Source organism: Polypterus senegalus, chromosome 4 (assembly GCF_016835505.1).
Source record: "Polypterus senegalus isolate Bchr_013 chromosome 4, ASM1683550v1, whole genome shotgun sequence".
NCBI lineage: Eukaryota > Metazoa > Chordata > Cladistia > Polypteriformes > Polypteridae > Polypterus > Polypterus senegalus.
The window spans coordinates 234,278,216-234,285,742 of record NC_053157.1 but is presented as its reverse complement, the minus strand read 5'-3'; the positions used below and the strand labels follow the sequence as shown (position 1 = coordinate 234,285,742).

Below are 7,527 nucleotides of genomic sequence, written 5' to 3'. Positions count from 1 at the left end.
GTATAGAAAAGAATCCCCCCCTTCGAAAGGTTCCCATTTTTTTTTTTTTTTTGCTTTACAGCCTTAAATGAAAACTCACACAAACCAATATTTCTTCCCAGCTTTACTTTACTTACACAATGAAAGAGATCACAACTACAGTTCAGAATTATAAAAAATCCAAAACAAGAAATCCTGAGACTAATAAAGGACCCCTCGCCATGTCGATGTCATTTTGTTGACCCCCCTTTTGCTTTAATGACAGCCTTGAGTCTCTTGTGATTCTTCTCTATCAGCTTTGCACACCTTGATTGTGTAATATTTGCCCCCCACTCTTCGTTTCAGTTGAACTGTTCAAGTTCTGTCACATTGGGTGGTGAGCGTTGGTGGTCTGCTATCTTCAGATCTCTCCACAGATTTTCAGTGTGATTTAGGTCTCGGCTCTGTCTGGCGACACCTGCACATTCACTTTTGTCTCCTTCAGCCACCGTGTGGTCCATTCCGCTGTGTGCTTCACATTGTCGTTGTGTTGAAAGGGGAACATTCTGCCCATCTTCAACTTTCTGGCAGAGGGTAGCAGGTTTTCCAATAGAATTTGATGGTGTTTTGGCCCATCCATTTTCCCTTCTACCCTAACGAGAGCCCCAGGCCCCCTACAACAGGATGCTGCCCCCTCCATGTTTTACTGTCGGTATGGTGTGTTGTGGCAGTGAGCTGCATTGGTGTACCATTTCGTATTGAGGCCAAATAGTTTGATTTTGGTCTCATCTGACCATAAGATGTCTTTCCATTTGGCATCAGAATCTTCAAGGTGCATTCTGGCAAAGCTCAAACAAGCCTTCATGTGGCCTTTCTTGAGAAGTGCGACCCTCCTGAACAAACCACAGTGGTGGAGCGCTTGCGAAATTGTCACCTGCACACCATTAATGACCACTCTGTGCCATCAAATCCTGTAACTCCTTCAAAGTGGCCATTGGCATCTCGCTAGCCTCTCTTAACCAGTGTCCTCTTTGCTCTTCCATCCATTTTGGAAGGTCCAGCGAGAGTCCTAGTGGTACCAACTTCTTTATGATGGACTTTACTGGGCTCCTTGGGATTGATAAAGCCATTGAGATGTTTTGGTCTCCATCTCCTGCCTGCCTTATGTCTGTCCACTACTCTATCCCTGAGATCTTTTCTAAGTGGCTGGCCACCCGTAGTCAGGTGTTTGCTGTCATTTGCTCTACCAAGCAAGGGAATGAATGGATGGACCAGGAACAGCTTCACTGATCACACTCATTACAACTGAGCACAGGTGGGAGGGAGACAGTAACCAGGGTCTGCAATGGGAATGGTGGGCACTGACACCAGATTGAGTTTTTTTTTTTTTGACGATCCTTTATTCATCACAATTTGTCTTGGTTTTGATTTTTTTAAATTCTTCTGAACTGTAGCTGTGATATCCGTCATTTGGATGTCAGAGACTGCATTGAGTAAGTAAAGCTGGAAAAAATATTACTTTGTGTGTTTTCATTTAAGGCTGTAAAGCAAAAAAAAAGGGAGTATTTCAAAGGATTCTTTGAAATAAAGAATTCTTTTTTATACCCACTGTATGTATGTATGTACGAGGTGTAGCAGAAAAGTATTGAGACTGGCAACACTGCAAGCGATCTGGCAATGCTGCGCTGTTGTCCTTGATAGAGCACGTGTATCAGTACCCTCCCATAGCTCAGTGCGAGTTTCAACTCCTTCCGTTAACTACGTGATTTTTGTGACTGCTATTAGCTAAGTTTCTTTTTGGTTGTGCGTCACAAAAGGGGAATTGTCCACAAAGAATTTGCTCCTCCAGGACAAACTGTCAACCAAGTTTTTTATAAAAACGGCCTTGAAAGGCTCAGAAAAAGGGTCATTCGCGTGAGACCAGACATTGCAGACAAATGGATGCTCCATCATGACAACGCCCCATGTCACACTGCCCTCTCCATAACAGAATTTTTGACCTCAAAAGGCATTCCTGTGGTTCCCCAGCCCCCTTATTCACCTGACCTCAGTCCGTGTGACTTTTCCTTTTCCTAAACTGAAAAATGTCCTCAAAGGATGTCATTTCGGGACTTTAGAAAACATCCAAAAGAGTGTAACGGACATGCTGAAGACCATACCGTTTGAAGACTTCCAGCGCTGCTACCAACAGTGGGAACAACGTCTCCATCGGTGTGTAGCTGCCAAAGGGAACTACTTTGAAGGGGATAACATTGATGTTTGAAAAAAATAAAAACTTTGGTAAATAAAAAATCAGTCTCATTACTTTTCTGCCACACCTCGTATGTGTATATACATACAATGGGATGCGAAAGTTTGGGCAACCTTGTTAATAGTCATTATTTTCCTGTATAAATCGTTGTTTGTTACGATAAAAAATGTCAGTTAAATATATTATATTGGAGACACACACAGTGATATTTGAGAAGTGCCTGATTTTGTTTGAACAATTATTGCACACTTTCTGTAAATCCAATAAACTTGATTTCACTTCTCAACAGCATGATGGGACCTCCACCAAATTTGGCGGACACGTTCATGTCACCCACAACACGTTTATTAATCATATTTACAAGTGCCACAAACCCCAAAGTCTCCCAAAGTCCTGGCCACAACACACTGCCTTCTCACTCTTTAGGCCACCTCCTTGTCTCCTCCAAGACCTCGTCCTCTTCCACTCGACTCTAGCCATTGTATGAAAGGAGGCGGCCCCTTTTATAGAACCCCTGATGTGCTCCAGGTGCCTCCCGGCAATCTTCCACCGGCACTCCCAACTGTGGCGGAAGTGCTGGCTGCGCACCTGGAAGCACTCCGGGTGTCCCCGTCCTCTTCCCCATCACTTCCGGGTGTGGTGGAAGTGCTGAGGTCCAGGGCTCTGCAGGAATTGGGGCGCCCCCTGGCAGTGACCCTACAGGGTTGAGCTTCAAAGCTCTGTACCCGTCACCCCCACATGTTCTGGGGAAGGCGTGAGCCCTTCTCCGGTCCTCCTGGACGTCCCGGCCGGGTCGACACCACAGCCTTCTCCGACAATATATATGTATATGTATATACTGTATATTTATATATATATATATATATATATATATATATAATGTACATACTTATATATGTATATACATATATATATACACACACATATTTATACACACACATATATATATACACACACACATTTATACACACACATATATATATACACATATATACATATATATGCATACATATATATATATATATATGTGTGTGTGTGTATATAAACTGCTCAAAAAAATTAAAGGAACACTTTGAAAACACATCAGATCTCAATGAGAAAATGAAATCCTCCTGGATATCTATACTGATATAGACTGGGTAGTGTGTTAGGAACGAAAGGATGCCACATCGTTTGATGGAAATGAAAATGATCAACCTACAGAGCCCTGAATTCAAAGACGCCCCAAAAATCAGAGTGAAAAAATGATGTGGCAGGCTAGTCCATTTTGCCAAAATTGAATTGCAGCAACTCAAAATTGTACACAGCACTTTGTATGGCTGGGGGGAAGATTTATGACGGCGCCCGGAGAGCAGCCGGGAGGACAGCTGGCACTTCCGCCACACTGGGGCGTGGCCAGAAGAAGATTGCCGGGAACACCTGGGGCTAATCCAGGTCCTCTATAAAAGGGGCCGTCTCCATTCATTCGAGGCTAGAGTCGGGTGGAAGAAGGACGAGGCAAGAGGTGTTGTGGAGGCGGCCCGAAGACAAGGCATTGTGGCCAGGACTTTGTATTTGGGGTTTGTGCATGTGACCGAGGTCTGAGTGACCTATTATTGTAAAATATTGTGTTTAATAAACGTGTGGTGGTTTTAAACAACATGTCCGCCTGTCTGTGTCCGGGCCAAGTTCACATCTGGCGTAGTCGGCAGGATGCTCCGCCTGTTTCAAGGCGGGGACCTGTATATAACAAATTTGTTGTGGACGGCCCGGTGCAGCAGGGTAAAGGAACCCCACGGACCGCCAGGGGTCCGCAGGAGGGCCGTTATTTCCTGATGCGGGCGGGCGGCGTGCACGGGAGGAGTGCAGCGGGCTCCCATGACCGCGCCGTTGCTGGACGTTTCCTTGGTTAGACGGGACCTGGGAGGTGAGTTCCCTGCCTATCAGCAGCCGGCCCTTGGGGGCCGGGCGTGTGTTTTGTTTCCCAGGCAGGGATCTCCCGGATCTGCGTCAGTGGCCGGCGCGTGCTGGTCTGCGGGGCTCCGGCAGAACGGCGGCAGCCGTGAGGGCTGTGGAGGAGGACACGCTACAGCTCAAAAGGTGCCGGCAACAACAAGGCTGCCGGCAAGCACGTCGCCGCCGCAGAAGGGGAGCCAAGATGGCCGCGGACCAGAAGTCCCTCCCCCTGACAGGCACGCGATTGGACGGTGTGTCTTGTGTGCCCGCCAATGACTGCGGAGAGGCGGGACCAAGGAATGTCCATCACGGGCAGGAGGGAGACCCGATTGGGCCGGAGGAGAAGGCCCACAGGAAGTGGCCGGCGTTGGAGGCTGACAGACAGGTAGGCTCCGCGTCGGTTAACTTCCTGTCTTTACCGGCTGCTCTGGCGGAGCTGGAGGTGTCCCTTCAGCCCACCGAGCAGCGTGTGTTACAGATGCTATGTGCCCTCCGGGCTGAGGTGCTGGAACTGGAGAGGAAGGCGCTTGCGGCGCTGAGAACGTTTCAATCAACAACGGGACGGCGTGACGCTGGAATCTCCAGCTGGAGAGGTACGGCGGAGACGGTGAGTACAGCCGACTCCGTACAGCATGCGGGAGGGTCTGTTGAAAAAGGCTGTGATGATAATGATCAGTTCCGAGTAAGCAGCCCTCCGACAGGAGGTGCGGTGCCGCGGGCTGTATGCGCGGCAAGGGGGGAGTCCGAGGACGCTGAATGGACACGGGCTGCTAAGTGCCCCTGGTCCTAGCGCCCTCCGCCACGAGTCGGCTGCGGTTTCGCGCCGTACTATAGGGACGCAGACAGGAAAGAGGCGCCTTCTTCTCCATAAGGAGTCTCAAACCATCATGGCGTCCCAGAGTGAACGGAGGAATAAGAGGCTGGGTGCCGATTCCTCCGATATGTTGGGGACGCAGACGGGAAAGGGGCTCGTGTTGGTTAATACAGAGTCGCATACCGTCAAGGCGTCTGAAAGTGAAGGGAGGATTAAGCGGCTGGGTGCCGCCTCCTCCAATACGGTGAGACAGCGTTGCTGGGTGCACGTGTACAGCTGGCCGCCCTCTGAGGGAGCAGAGGGAATCCCTGAGGCCGGCGGAGAGAGAGCAGGCGGTGCCAACGGTTCCATTATCGAGAGGGACACGGAAGCCGCGGAGAGGGTGCTGATCAGGCAAGTGCCGGGGTGTTTGGAGGGGGGAACGCTGCCCGTGTGTGGCACGAGACGGGTGCTTTAGCAGCGGGTCTGCCCCTGTATTCTGTTTTGTAGGGACGGACCCCGGGCAAGCTGAAGGAATCCCTTCGTGGCGGAACAGCCCTCTGATGTCGGGCTGTCTGCGGAATGATCTCTCTGCCGGTGCGCAGATGCACTCACAGCTGGAGGAGCCTACGGGGGAACGAGTGGCTCGGAACAAAGGGGCGTGGAGGTCTTGGAGGGTGCCGATCGAGGAGGCCCCGGGGTGCCGGTAAAAGGGGGGAGCACAACCTGTGCGAGGCGCAGGGATGCACCATGGGTTGGTGCTCGGATTGTGTCTCCGCCCCTGTCCCTGCTAGGAGTGCGGGGCCGGACCCCGGCTATCCTCGAGTGGGACCCGTTTCGGGGCTCTGCTGCCCTCGCGGGATGGGTCGCTCTTTCCCACGAGTGGTCTTCGCTGGCTGTGGGGCACTGTCAGGGATGCCAGGGGCCATGACCCGGCCGGGACGCCAGGAGGGACCAGAAGAGGGTCAGAGCCCTGCCTGGATCACATGGGGTTTGCCTTCCGGGTTGCTTTGGGGGCCACGGGTCAAGGGCATGGAAGCCTTTCCCTGTAGGGGCCCGTGGTCACCGCCAGGAGGCACCCCAGTGCCTTGGGGACCTGTTACCCCAGCACTTCCGCCACACCAGGAAGTGCTGGGGGGAAGATTTATGACGGCGCCCGGAGAGCAGCCGGGAGGACAGCCGGTACTTCCGCCACACTGGGGCGTGGCCAGAAGAAGATTGCAGGGAACACCTGGGGCTCATCCAGGTCCTCTATAAAAGGGGCCGTCTCCATTCATTCGAGGCTAGAGTCGGGTGGAAGAAGGACGAGGCAAGAGGAGTTGTGGAGGTGGCCCAAAGACAAGGCATTGTGGCCAGGACTTTGTATTTGGGGTTTGTGCACGTGACTGAGGTCTGAGTGACCATTGGACTGGGTCTGAGTGACCTATTGTAAAATATTGTGTTTAATAAACGTGTGGTGGTTTTAAACAACATGTCCGCCTGTCTGTGTCAGGGCCAAGTTCACATGTGATTTATGTTGGTGGAATAAGAAAGGGAGGAATCAAAAATGACACCAGGATTCTTGGCAGCAGAGGCAGGTCTGATGAGATCACCGCCAAGATGGACTGGGAAGGAGCTCATTTTATTAAGTTGCATTTTAGTCCCAATTTGCAGGAGTTCAGTTTTGTTGCAATTTAATTTTAAAGAGTTCTGCTCCGTCCAGGTTTTAATTTCACTAAGGCAGGCTGTGAGCTGAGAAAGCTCTGATAAAGTTCCACTTTTAACATTGAAGTAGAGCTGAGTATCGTCTGCATAAAAATGATAACCCAGTCCATAGCTACGAATAGGAAGTATATAAATACAGAAAAGCAGAGGGCCGAGGACAGAGCCCTGAAGAACTCCTTGCGTGACTGTCACTGAGCTGGATCTGCTGTTGCTAAGACTAACAAACTCTTGCCTATCAGTCAGATAGGACTTGAACCACAGGAGGGCAGTGCCAGAGATACCCAGCATGTTCTCCATTCTGGACAGTAGAATGTCATGTCTGACCTGAGTGTCAAGTGCTGCACTGAGGTCTAACAGAATTAATATGCTGGTTTGTCCAGAGTCTGCTGCCATAAGCAAATCATTGGTTACCCGTAGCAGAGCAGTTTCACAGCTGTGCTGCACCCTGAAACCAGACTGAAAGGGTTCCATCAAATTATTAGAAGTTATTAGAGCTGGAACATACACACGTACATTGAGTTTTATATATATTCTTGTTAAAGATAATGAAAATTAATTATCCAATCCGCTATATCCTAACTACAGGGTCACGGGGGTCTGCTGGAGCCAATCCCAGCCAACACACACTAGGGACAAATTAGAATCGCCAATACACCTAACCTGCATTTCTTTGGACTGTGGGAAGAAACCCACTCAGACAAGGGGAGAACATGCAAACTCCACGCAGGGAGGCCCCGGGAAGCGAACCCCGGTCCCCTAACTACAGGGAGCCAATCCTAGCCAACACAGGGCGCAAGGCAGGAAATAAAGCCCAGGCAGGGCGCCAGTCCACCGCAGATAATGAAAATCCGTCTGATCTAAATGCCTTTTGAGAACAGAGGTAAAA

The 7,527-nt window shown here is 50.2% G+C and overlaps 1 protein-coding gene across 1 annotated transcript in view; it reads right to left on the bottom strand.

Annotated features, from left to right (window-relative positions):
* LOC120528149 (zinc finger protein 721-like) overlaps positions 1–7,527 on the bottom strand; it is a 230,053-nt gene that overhangs the window by 111,178 nt on the left and 111,348 nt on the right. The gene's annotated exons all lie outside the window — the stretch shown is intronic.